Here is a 12569-nt window from a genome sequence, read left to right as displayed (position 1 = left end):
AAAAACGTACTCCGCCACGGCGTTCCCAGGCCCCAGCTCATCCCTCCATGGCAAAATTAGATAAATCACAGGTGCTCTCCTTCAAATAATGCATTTTTCTCCTTGCAAGTGCATTTCCATCAAAAATTGAAATGCCAGCGGTCAGAAAGCAAAATCCCCATTATCGCGGGGTGACCCAAGACACTGCCTGTAACCCAAAACATTTCTCTCCGCCGCGGCAGCCCAAGGTCTTGCTTTTCCCTCCTGCAACATCTGTTCTCTGACAATACAAACCCGTTATTGAATGAAACAACCAACCCTTCCAAAATGCAGCCTCTCTGCCTTCCCTGCCAGAAGTTTTGCTTAACAAAGCAGGAGGAGCCAAAACACTGTCTCCCTGGTTAGAAAATCTCATTGCATCTATTTTTAGTGGATTATTTGCCCTCGACCGAGCCCGCTCCAGCCAGGTAACGTGAAGCATCCAAGCTCTGTAATGCAGGAGGGGAATTAAAGTGATTTTTCCAATGTTTTTCTCCTCCCTTGACAAGCCGAGCGGTGGAAAACCATGAGGAGCAAAAGAGCATCATCATGTTAGCGGAGGGCTTTGCATAGCATGCACGCTGTAATTAATAAACTATAATTAATACACGCTGGCATTGGCGCAGAAGAGCAGAAGCAAAGCCCAGAGTCCCTGAATCCACAGCCTAAGCGAGCTTTTATCCCCGAATCTCTCAAAATTAAGGTATAATTCAACCCAGCCTCTTGCTTCAGCTCTACCACGCACTGAAAAATTCCCAGGGATGGTGTTTGGGGCCATAATTATTCCATTATTATTTATAATAATAATTATAAATCCATGCTGGTGGCTAATAAATATTAAAAGTCCTTATTTCATTCATCTACGCACCAAAACAGGATCCTACAGCTAAATATATGCTCACATGAGAGGGAGAAAGATCGCTTATATATGGGAAAAATTCAGAATATAAATCCAGCTCTGTCCGTCCCTCGAGCCTGTGAGTCAATATTAAGGCTGGATCCGCTGCTTTGCACCAAAATGAAGATCTGGGGGAGTGAAAAAAACCTGATTTAAAAAAAACATTGCAGTATTCCATGCCTGTAAGTCACCCAGGAAAGGGTTTGGGGCTTGAATGTCATGTTTTTAGAAAAATTGGGAGCATTTTGAAAGGATTAGCGTGGCCTTACCCTCCCTCTCTGCAAATGGAGGGTTTCAGCTTTTCAGCTGGAAAGAACATTTTGTTACAGAAATCCCTTCATTTCTGCCTTGAAAAAACCCCAAATTGAAACATTTCAGCTGCCTTTGAGACCAAACATCTCAACTGCTTGCATTTTCCCCCAAATCCATAATTTGCCAGAAACTTTAATGATAGAATCATCACAGAATCACAGAATGGTTTGGGCTGGAAGGGACCTCAAAGCCCGTCCAGTTCCACCCCTGCCATGGGCAGGGCCTCCCCACCCTCATCATGAAGAATTTCTTCCTAATGTCTAACCTAAATCTTCCCCTTCCAATTTAAAGCCGTTCCCCCTCATCCTATAACTCCAAGCCCTTGGAAAAAGTCCCTCCCCAGCTTTCCTGGAGCCCCTTTCGGCCCTGGAAGCTGCTCTAAGTTCTCCCAGCAGTCTTCTCTTCTCCAGGCTGAAAAACCCCAACAGTCTCAGCCTGTCCTCGTACGAGAGGTTCTCCAGCCTTTGGATCATCTTTTGAGCCTCCTTTGAACCCATTCCAACAGTTCCATCTCCTTATATTGAAGATTCCAGAACTGGATACAGGACTCCTGGTGGGGTCTCACAGGAGCAGAGCAGAGGGGTCAGTCCACCACAATCTAAGCAGATAAAGAAGCCGTGGGATCCTGAGCAGGTTTTGAGGCCATTTAACACATCTGTGTGAAAACAGCATTATTTTAGTACAAAACTAGGACTTGGAGGAGGCTGGAGTATGGTATTTTCCATTCCATCTGCAAGTTGTGTGTGGATGGAGGTGGGAAAAACGCCATGGAAAGGGTGCCTGCAACTTTTCATCTTATTTATATCCACCCTGTGGCTGTCATCAGCCTATTTATACAGCTGCAAAGACGTCCTCTCAAACGTCTTATATGTATATATATCTGTGCTTGTGCACTTTTATATTTATATAGCTCCTCGGAGGATTCATTAAGCGATGGGAAATGTTTCTTAGAGGGTGTGTTTGGAGGGAGTTGAGGTGTTATTGGGATGACCATCCTATAAAAAAAAAAAAGGAAAATATTTCCAATAGCTATTGATGCTCAAGCAATTTTTTTCCCCTTTCCAACGTGGCAATGCTGGAGGAGCATCAGGTGCACTGGGCAAAGCATCACCCTCAAGTGCTTCAAGCTATTTGGGGGTGAAATATGGGGGAGAAGGGTTGTTTTAGCATGGAAAGAAAATATTAAGCATTTTACACTGTCCTGCACAATATTCTGGTCTCTAAACTGGAGAGATATGGATTTGATGGGTGGGCCACTTGGTGGTAAGGAATTAGTTGGATGGTTAACTCAAAGAGTTGTGATCAAGAGCTCAACATGCAAGGTTACACCCTTAGTAAATTTGCCGGTGACACCAAGCTGTGTGGCATGGTTGCCACACTGGAGGGAAGAATGGATCCAGAGGGAGATGGACAGGCTGGGGAGGTGGGGCTGTTTGAACCTCATGGAGTGCAACAAGGCCAAGCACAAGGTCCTGCGCCTTCATCAGGACAACCCTGAGCACAAATCCAAGTTGGGCAGAGAACAGATTGGGAGCAGCCCTGAGAAGGACTTGGGGTGCTGGGGGAGAAGAAGCTCAACAGGAGTCGGCAACGTGTGCTCACAGACCAGAAACCAACCGTGTCCTGGGCTGCATCCAGAGCTGTGGGAGCAGCAGGGAGGGAGGGGATGCTGCCCCTCTGCTCTGCTCTGGGGAGACCCACCTGGAGCCCCATCTCCTGTTCTGGAGTCCTGAGCACAGGGAGAACGTGGAGCTGCTGGAGCGAGTCCAGAGGAGGCCACGGAGATGATCCAAGGATAGAAGCAACTTTGCTATGAGGCCAGGCTGAGAGAGTTGGGGTTGCTCAGCTTGGAGAAGGGAAGGCTGCAGGGAGAGCTTAGAGCAGCTTCCAGGGCTGAAAGGGGCTCCAGAAAAGCTGGGGAGGGGCTCTGGATCAGGGAGGGCAGGGAGAGGACAAGGGGGAAGAGTTTTGAGCTGCAAGAGGGGAGATTGAGATGAGAAGGGAGATGAGATTAGGGAGAAATGTTCTCCTGTGAGGGTGGGGAGGCCCTGGCCCAGGCTGCCCAGAGCAGGGGTGGCTGCCCCATCCCTGGAGGGGTTCAAGGCCAGGCTGGATGGGGCTTGGAGCCCCTGATCCAGTAGGAGGTGTTCCTGCTCACCGCAGGGTGGGTTGAACTGGATGACTTTAAGGTCCCTTCCAACTCAACCCATTCTGTGATTCTATGATTACCTCCATCCCTACCTTCACCCAACTAACTGCCACCAAACAACGCCAGGTGTAGCCAAAAATGCTCCTTTTCCCCTTCTCCCCTCAATAATCCCAGTTCCAAAACCCCGACTAATGCCCAATCAGGGTTTCTCAGCCTTGAAAATCAGTTAAAAAAATACTAAGCAACAATTTTAGGATCTTTTTTCCGATGCTGGCAGCCACACCAAATGTTCACTTCAGCTTTTTTCCCCTGTGGGTTGAGTAGAATAAAAGAAGATCACTATAAAATCAAGCAAAATGGAGAAATAAGAGCAGAGCATGGCTATCACCCTCCTCTCACGTTGTCCATCTGCATCTGGGACAAGAGAGACAGGAGACCACACCATGGGGTGATGGCCAAAACCCTGCTGGCTTTTGGGGTATCTCAATCCTGTGGTGGCCAACACGCTGGGCATGGCACGGGCATCCCTGTGCCCGGCCTTGTGTCTCCATCCCTCCTTCAGCCCTTGCAAGTCCTGCACAAGCCCTCTCCCAGTACAAGCTGGGTTTCCCTCGTAGTGACCAAAGCCAGGGCAGCACTTGCTGCTTCATCACTGAGTTGCAAGAAAACCACCCCAAAAGCTCAGTTTTGCAAGATAGAGCTCACGTACATCCCTGCCACCTTCTTCTTGAGCATCCGTCCAGTGAACAGATAAAGGAGTTTTTAATGGAATCATGGAATTGTTAAGATTGGGAAAGCCTTCTAAGCTCATCCAGTCCAACCGTCAGGCCACTGTGCCAACAAAACCATGTCCCGAAGTGCTATGGCCACATGGTTTTTGAACCCCTCCAGGGATGGAGACTTCACCACCACCCTGGGCAGCCTCTGCCAGGGCTTCACCACTCTGTCAGTAAAGAAATGTTTCCTAATATCCAATCTAAACCTCCCCCGACACAACTTGAGGCCATTTCCTCTTGTCCCACCACTTGTTCCTTGGGAGAAGAGACCAACACCCACCTCACCACAACGTCCTTTCAGGAACATCCCTCCACTGAACAAATAACACAGTTTGCAATGGAGCATCACCTGGGTGAACAAATAATGAAGGGGTTGCAATGGAGCATCCCCCAGTGCACAATTAACAGAGGGGTTGCAATGGAGCATCCCAGAGCACACAAATAACGGAGGGTTTGCAATGGAGCATCCCTCTGGTGAACAAATAGCAGGGAGTTTGCAATGGAGCATCACCTCAGTGAACAAATAACGGAAGGTTTGCAATGGAGCAACTCTCCTTGAGCAAATTACAGGGGGGTTGCAATGGAGCATCACCTCAGTGAACAAATAAGGAGTGGTTTACAAGCAATATCTGACACAAGGAGTAAGGAGAGGGAGGGAATACTCCCCCCGAGGTGAGCCTGTCGCTGTCTTTAGCGACTGGAACAAATCCAAAGTGTCGACCGAGACCGTGTTAAGCATTCAGGGAGACAAATGCCAGGCCCGGGAATAAAGATTGGCTGCTCCCATTTATTTCCATAAGGCAATAATAACCCGCGCCTTCGCTTTATGAAGTCGAATTTGTTACGGCAGATGAGCTGTAAAAAACTGTGGAGTTGGGGGGGAGGAAAAAATAGAGGCTATAAATAAATTTGTAATTTTAACATGCATTACCATGTAATTGAGAGGGTAAAGGATGGAGCCAGCGCTGGGTCGGAGCTACATACATCCTCCCATGGGGTTGTTTGGCCGAGCTACAAGTCCCTGGGGATGGATCCTGTTCAAGTCTGATGGTGGCTTTGGCAGGGCATAAGGATGCCCAGAAAAGAGTAGGAAAAGGGATAATGAATATCTCCTGGTCGTGACAAGGCACAGCGCGCGATTAACAGGGAAACAGAGCCAAACAGCTGAGCCTCCAAGCTCCTGCACTCCTGGGAAGGTGGATTTGGGATCCTGGGCTGCATCCAAAACAGTGGGACCAGCAGGGCGAGGGAGGGGGTTCTCCCCCTCGGCTCCATCCTCATGAGACCTCACCTGGAACCCTGTGTCCAGTTCTGTAGTCCTTAGCACAGGAAAGATGTGGAGCTGTTGGAGCAAGTTCAGAGGAGGCCAGAGATGATGCAAGGGCTGGAGCACCTCTGCTATGAGGCCAGGCTGAGAGAGTTGGGGTTTTCAGCTTGGAGAAGAGAAGGCTGTGGGGAGAGCTTAGAGCAGCTTCTAGTGCTGAAAAGGGCTCCAGGAAAGCTGGGGAGGAGCTCTGGATCAGGGAGGGCAGGGAGAGGACAAGGGGGAAGAGTTTTGAGCTGCAAGAGGGGAGATTGAGATGAGATCTTGGGGAGAAGCCATAGCTGCCCTGTCTCTGGAGGGGTTCAAGGCCAGGTTGGATGGGGCTTGGAGCCCCTGATCCAGTGGGAGGTGTCCCTGCCCATGGCAGGGGGTGGAACTGGACGGGTTTTGAGATCCCTTCCAACTCAATCCGTTATATATTTTGCTCCAATATATTTTAGGAGCATCTGCCCCATCCCGGCTTTGCTCACACAGCCGCACTTCAGGGCTGCTTGCTTCGCAAAGGGAGCACACGGCGACTTGGGTAATGTACAGACTTCCCTCCCATCACTATGTCCACCTTCCTATGTTTCCAGTTTTTTTATAAAGCCTTTTCCCCCCAAGTAGGAATGATGCCAGGGTCAGCAGAACCTCGCCCCGCTGCCACCTCAGCGCAGAGATCTCTGATATTTATTTAGACATAGTGTAATTATTGCTTGCTTGCAAAAGGCTGTCAGGTCTTTTTTGCATCTGGTGCCTTGTTCCACCAACTTGCTTGCCCTGACTTTCTTGTGTTTTGAGGGTCTAATCTGAGGTGTATCCAAACCAGATTGCGGTTTATGGAACGTTAATAGGACAATATATATAATTTTTACATGGAAAAGTTGCTCAGTTAAAGGGCTCGGAGAACAAGGTGAGTTCATATCTTCAGCAGTGTTTTCCCCCGAACAGGGATCAGGGAAGGATGCTGATGGCAGCAGGGGCCTTTCCAGCCCTGCCTGCATCTGCTTTCGACCTTACCCCCTCTGTGAATGCTCGAAACCTTGGGAAAAGCCAAGGCTGGGAAGGCAGGGCTCACTGAGACACAGCCAAACGCGATGAGACAGGTCCCCTCCAGCCCTCACCCGTCTCCCTGGCACAGCAGGAGCAAGGGGGGTGACTGGCTTCTACCTCCCCTCCCTCCATTTCCCTGCCCTTAGCAAGGCAAACACCCCCCCAATACATTTGCAGAGGGATTTCCACAGTGGATGGGATCTTCTGGGGGCAATCTCGGCTGGCAGAGGGTCAAGCGGTGTCTGATCGCCCGTGTCCGCAGCAGCAAACAGCAGCCGACGCCTGTTTAAACAAAGATGCTGTCGGGTGCGTCTCCTGGCTGTTTACACTCGTGCAAAAGCAATATCACCCAAGCCTCTCTCCGCTGTCACCTTGTTTCATGTCTCAACCATGCCTCCTAAATTTTCTTTGCTTCCCACATTACAAGGTTTGCTGCCTTTCACAACGCACCTCCTAGCACCCATACCCGAAGGGATTGCTCCAATCACCCAACTTGACCTTTCCCAGGAGGAAAATTGCTTTGTTTCCAACAACTTCACTGCAATTCCTACACATTTCTGCTCCAAGTCATGGAATCATAGAATCATGGAATGCTTTGGGTCAGATGGGACCTCAAAACTCATGCAGTTCCACCCTCTGACATGGGTAAGGACATCTCCCACAGGATCTGGTTGCTCCAAGCCCCAACCAACCTGACCTTGAACACCTCCAGGGATGGGGCAGCAGTAGTCTCACCTAAGATCTCATCTCAATCTCAAGTCTTGCAGCTGAAAATTATTCCTCTCTTCCTATCTCTGCACTCCCTGATCAAGAGCCCCTCCTCAGCTCTCCTGGAGCCCCTTTCAGCACTGGAAGCTGCTCTAAGGTCTCCCTGCAACCTTCTCTTCTCCAGACTGAACAACCCCAACTCTTTTAGCCTGTCCCTGGATGGGAGATGCTCCAGCCCTCGGATCATCTCCGTGGCCTCCTCTGGACTCTCTCCAACAGCTCCATGTCCTGCCTGTGCTCAGGACTCCAGAACTGGACACAGGGCTCCAGGTGGGTCTCACCAGAGCAGAGCAGAGGGGGAAAATCCCCTCTCTGGCCCTGCTGGTCCCACTGCTTTGGATGCAGCCCAGGACACATTTGGCTTTCTGGGCTGCAGACGCACATTGCTGGCTCACGTTGAGCTTCTCACCCACCAGCAGTCACCCCCTGTATTAACACCACCAGGATAGACCTACACTGGCTGTATAATCCAGCCTTTCCTTCTCCTCACTCACTTCCAGCATCGCTATACTTGCTCTGCTTTCACACAGCTTTACTTCCCCAGCCCATAAATCTGCAGATTTGAAGCGGCTATAAATTTTTTAGCTACTGTCAGGGGAGCTCTTACAATGTCTGTATCACCTTGGGCATATAAGATGTTCTGCGGAGCGGGGAGCATCCATCCATCTCAGAAGGGAGCATGTGTTTTCTGCTCTAGATGCCGACTTTAAGCACTGTCCATCATCCAGAGAGAAATACTGATAACAGACAACACACGCTGATGCAAACAGGAGAAATTTGGGCACTGGGGGAAGTTCTCAGCCAAGTTTTCTATTTATTTCTGCATGTTTGAGGCTCCTTCCCAAAGGTGTAAATGGGATTTGCTTATTTGCTTGCTTTTTTCTTCCCCCAGCAGCAACGTATTTGCTTTCTGCCTTAGAAGAAAGGTGAATTATGCAAGCTCTCCACGCAGCTGGGTTAGCAAGCACTACTGAAAGCAGGACAGCAAAAAAAACCTTAGTTTTCACCCAAATTGAAGATACATAAGTCGATTCCTCAACATCCAGATAGGCAAGATGAGCCTATGATGGAACTTGTAGCTTCTCATAGTGCATGGCCTTGCAATGGTGAGGGATGGGTGAAGGAAAGGGAAAGGATGGGGTTTTGGCTCAAAGGCTACAAAATGGAGGTTTTAAGATGTCCAACCAACTTGGCCCCAAATTCCAGGTTTTGGGCACAAGGAGAAGTTGCACAAGATGAGTTTCCTTATGGAAAATGGGTTAAAGCAAGCTATCCAACAACTCTGGACCCATTAAATACCTCATGGGGTGACTCTCATTGCTAACTGAGACCACAGCAAGAATGAAAATAAAAGTAAGTTTCTTGGGAGTAAGCCCAAGAGAACACAGTTGCTCATCACTGCTGCACTGCAAGATAGGAACTGCTGCCAAGTTTGGGGGAAAAAAGCCTGTTCTCCCACCCTGGGGGCTGCCCGTCGCCTTTGCCTGCAGCAGATGCAAAAGCAGCCGGAGGATGAGCTCAGACACAAAGCATCCGCGTGGTGGGTGTCAAAAATTGAGCAAGATGAATCATGCTTTGATGTCCAAGAGCACCCTATCACCACAGGTGCTCTCCTTCTTCACTAAGGCCACAAGACATTGGAGCACAGCACAGGTCATTTGAGCTTTAAAACATGACCTCAAGTGCTTTCTACACCTGCTCTGACTTCCGGATGGCTCCTTGAATCATAGAATCACAGAATCATAGAATCATAGAATGGTTTGGTTGGAAGGGACCTCAAAGCCCACCCAGTCCCACCCCTGCCATGGGCAGGGACACCTCCCACTGGATCAGGGGCTCCAAGCTCCATCCAACCTGGCCTTGAACCCCTCCAGGGATGGGGCAGCAACCCCTGCTCTGGGCAACCTGGGCCAGGACCTCCCCACCCTCACAGCAAAGCACTTCTCTCCAAGATCTCCCCTCTTATGGCTCAAAGTCATTCTCCTCCATCCTCTCCCTGTCCTCCCTGATCCAGAGCCCCTCCCCAGCTTTCCTGGAGCCCCTTTCAGCACTGGAAGCTGCTCTAAGATCTCCCCGCAGCCTTCTCTTCTCCAAGCTGAACAACCCCAACTCTCTCAGCCTGGCCTCATACAGGAGGTTCTCCAGCCTTTGGATCATCTCCGTGGCCTCCTCTGAACTTGCTCCAGCAGCTCCATGTCCTTCCTCTGCTGAGGACTCCAGAACCGGACACAGGACTCCAGGTGAGGTTTCATGAGGATGGAGCCAAGGGACACAAGCCCAGGACACGGTTAGCTTTCTGGCCTGCAAATGCACATTTTGTTTGGGTGCTTTGAGAACACTGGGATGTTTCACTGCTCAAGGTTGAATAGAAATGAGGATATAACAGAGCAAATCAAGATCCCGACTCCTCAAGAACCCCTGCCTATTTTGCCTTCAATATTTTTTAACATGCTCTTATGCGATGGGTTCCCCCCCTCCTGTCGCTGCCTCACCTCCCAGCATCGTGAGCGAGATGTAGCAATGCGGCTTGTGTATCCTGCTAAAAGATATTTAATAAATATGCAAATCACTCCCCGCATCTCCTCGGGCAGGTGAGGTGCGCGAATAGGCTGTAGTTAAGTATTAAATCCATCCACCGCCAAGTACCTGGAGAAGAGCAGAATAAACCAGAGCTGAAGTTTGCATGGAAACAGGGGAAAGAAATGCATTTGATGGCTGCAGGGAAGCTTTCCTCGTTGGAAAACACATCCAATACAGTGTACTGTAGCACCTACTGGTCCAGATTGAAGTGAGCTGGAAGAGGAAACAGCTAAAACCACAGCATATACTCTCATTACAGACCAGATGTGTGAAATTTTCCTTTTATCAAGTCAAGTTTTCCCCCATGGGGTTGTTGCAGCATTTCTCAGCTCCTGACTCCTCATCCAGGACTGGTGTCACCTGATCGCTCATCTTTACCTTGTTCTGTATTTCCCAAGACCATAATACCCTTCCTACCAGGCTCTCCTCCTGGATAAATAAGTCCAATCTTCACAATCGCTCTTCAGAGATGATTTTTTTCAAGGCAGGCAGACTTTATAAATGCTTTCCCTAAGGAATAAATCACTATTTTTCCACCTAGGCAAGCCAGAATAAATACAAGTCTGAGCAAACCTTGGTACGGGAACAGGCAGGCAAGTTCACGTAGGTATCATATCTCTCCATGCTCTGGCTTCCCCTGTTTTAAAACCAAAAACTCCCAAACCTAAGAAAAGTTGTTTTCCATATAGAGGGTAGGAATCATAGTGCAGCTTGGGTCTGAAGCATCAGTTTGCAAGATTGTCCCGTACAAGGTTGAAACCAGTTACAATGCTCAGTATTTTTGCTCTCAAAATCATCAGATTTTGGCAAGGGCAATGGTTGTAATTCACCAGCCTGGTGTAAATGGTGAACTTCAGTACAGGAAGAACATGGAGCTGTTGCAGCAAGTCCAGAAGAGGCCACGGAGATAATCCAAGGGCTGGAGCACCTCCCATCTGAGGCCAGGCTGAGAGAGTCAGAGTTGTTAAGCCTAGAGAACAGAAGGTTCTGAGGAGAACTTGGAGCAGCTTCCAGTGCTGAAAAGGGCTCCAGGGAAAGCTGAGGAAGGATTCTGGGTCAGGGAGGGCAGGGAGAGGATGAGGGGAAAAGCTGAAAGAGGGGAGATTGAGATGAGACCTTAGGGAGAAACATTTTGCTGTGAGGGTGAGGAGGCCCTGGCCCAGGTTGCCCAGAGCAGGGGTGGCTGCCCCATCCCTGGAGGGGTTCAAGGCCAGGTTGGATGGGGCTTGGTGCCCCTGATCAACTGGGAGGTGTCGAGGATTGGAACTGGATGGGCTTGATGTTCTTTCCAACCTTCCAAATGAAACCATCCTGTGATTCTAGGGTTCCAGCATGCAAAGTTTGCAGGATTGATCAAAAAACCTTTGCCTTCCTCCTTTGTCTGAAAGCATCAAGCGTTCCCCCTGCCAGCCACCTGCCTGCATGCAAACCCCTGCCAGACAGCCCATCACTGCCCATCGCTGCCGTCCTGCTGGAGAGCAGACCAAGGAGGCTGTGCTCCTACCAGACTGCTCCTATGGGAACAAACACCAAACCCTTCCCTAAGTCCTCTAGAAAATCATAGCAACAGCAATGCTTTTCGTGGGGATGGAAACACTTCGGTGCATCAGAGCCAGCAGCAACGTGGGAGAAGCAATGTTTTCAATCACACGGGCTGAGGAGCCTAAAAATCACCTTGCAAAAGAGCTAGACCTTTCAAGAGAGAAACAACGAGGCTGTCAGCACAGGAGGGGTTTGGTCAACTGGATGCACAGCTCAGCATCAACTCAAGCTGTGGTGCTGGCAGCCAGATATTGTGAGTAAAAATATATAGAGCTGACATGAAATGATGCAGAAGAGCAGCCAGGTCCTGCACATCTCCTCCACCAACCATAGGAACAAGCAGTGTTTATTTTTGCAGAGTAAAAGAAAAAATGAATAAAGTTGGTTTTCATAAAAGTTATTTTAAAAACAACAAATAATAATTCTAGTGTCGTGTGGTTTTCACTCCTCCACTGGCCTTGGTGGAATGAGATCCAGAGTACAATGTTTCCCAGTGCTTTTGAGCAAGCCTAGCGATAATAAATCAAAGCCAACCACCAGAACCTGCCGTGAAGCAACGAAGAGGCAAAAAGGAAAGAGCGCGACCCAACTCATGTGGGGAAAAAGCCAAGAGGGGATGGAAGCCAGTTGCTTTCCATGAGTGAAATTGCTTGCCTTGAGCTCAGAGAGAGAATTCTGCTTTTGAAGGGGGTTTTTTTTTAAGCCTTCCAGGGGAGACCTTGCCCTCCTCGAGCAGTTTTACAGTGAATGTTGTGCTCAGTGCCTGTATCAATTCTGGGCACATCCACAAACCTGCGCAGCACATGACTGTTTTCTTTGGAGACCTGACCTTGGTCTGTAACGGGCACTTTTACGAGGAGGAAAAGCACCTTGAGGAATTTGTGGAAAGCTGAGCTTTAACAAGGAGGTAGCTCACTTTCCTTTTGCTCTCTCTGTTTATGAGCTCTTTGGAGATTTAGCCAGGCATCTGCTCACAAAGAGGCAGCTTTCGGGGATGTTGCAACACGATGGTGAGCAAAGAGTCAGCGGCAATGTCTGACCCCGATCGTTTCTGCTCCTTTACATCAGCAATGGGATCCCTTCAAAATAAACCTTCTCCCAAAAGGATTTCCAACTAAAGAATTAGGAAAGCAGGGGATGTTACTACAGCTGGAAAAGGTGAAGATGAAA

Source organism: Phaenicophaeus curvirostris, chromosome 22, assembly GCF_032191515.1.
Source record: "Phaenicophaeus curvirostris isolate KB17595 chromosome 22, BPBGC_Pcur_1.0, whole genome shotgun sequence".
Taxonomy (NCBI): Eukaryota; Metazoa; Chordata; class Aves; order Cuculiformes; family Cuculidae; genus Phaenicophaeus; species Phaenicophaeus curvirostris.
This window is presented reverse-complemented; position numbering follows the sequence as displayed.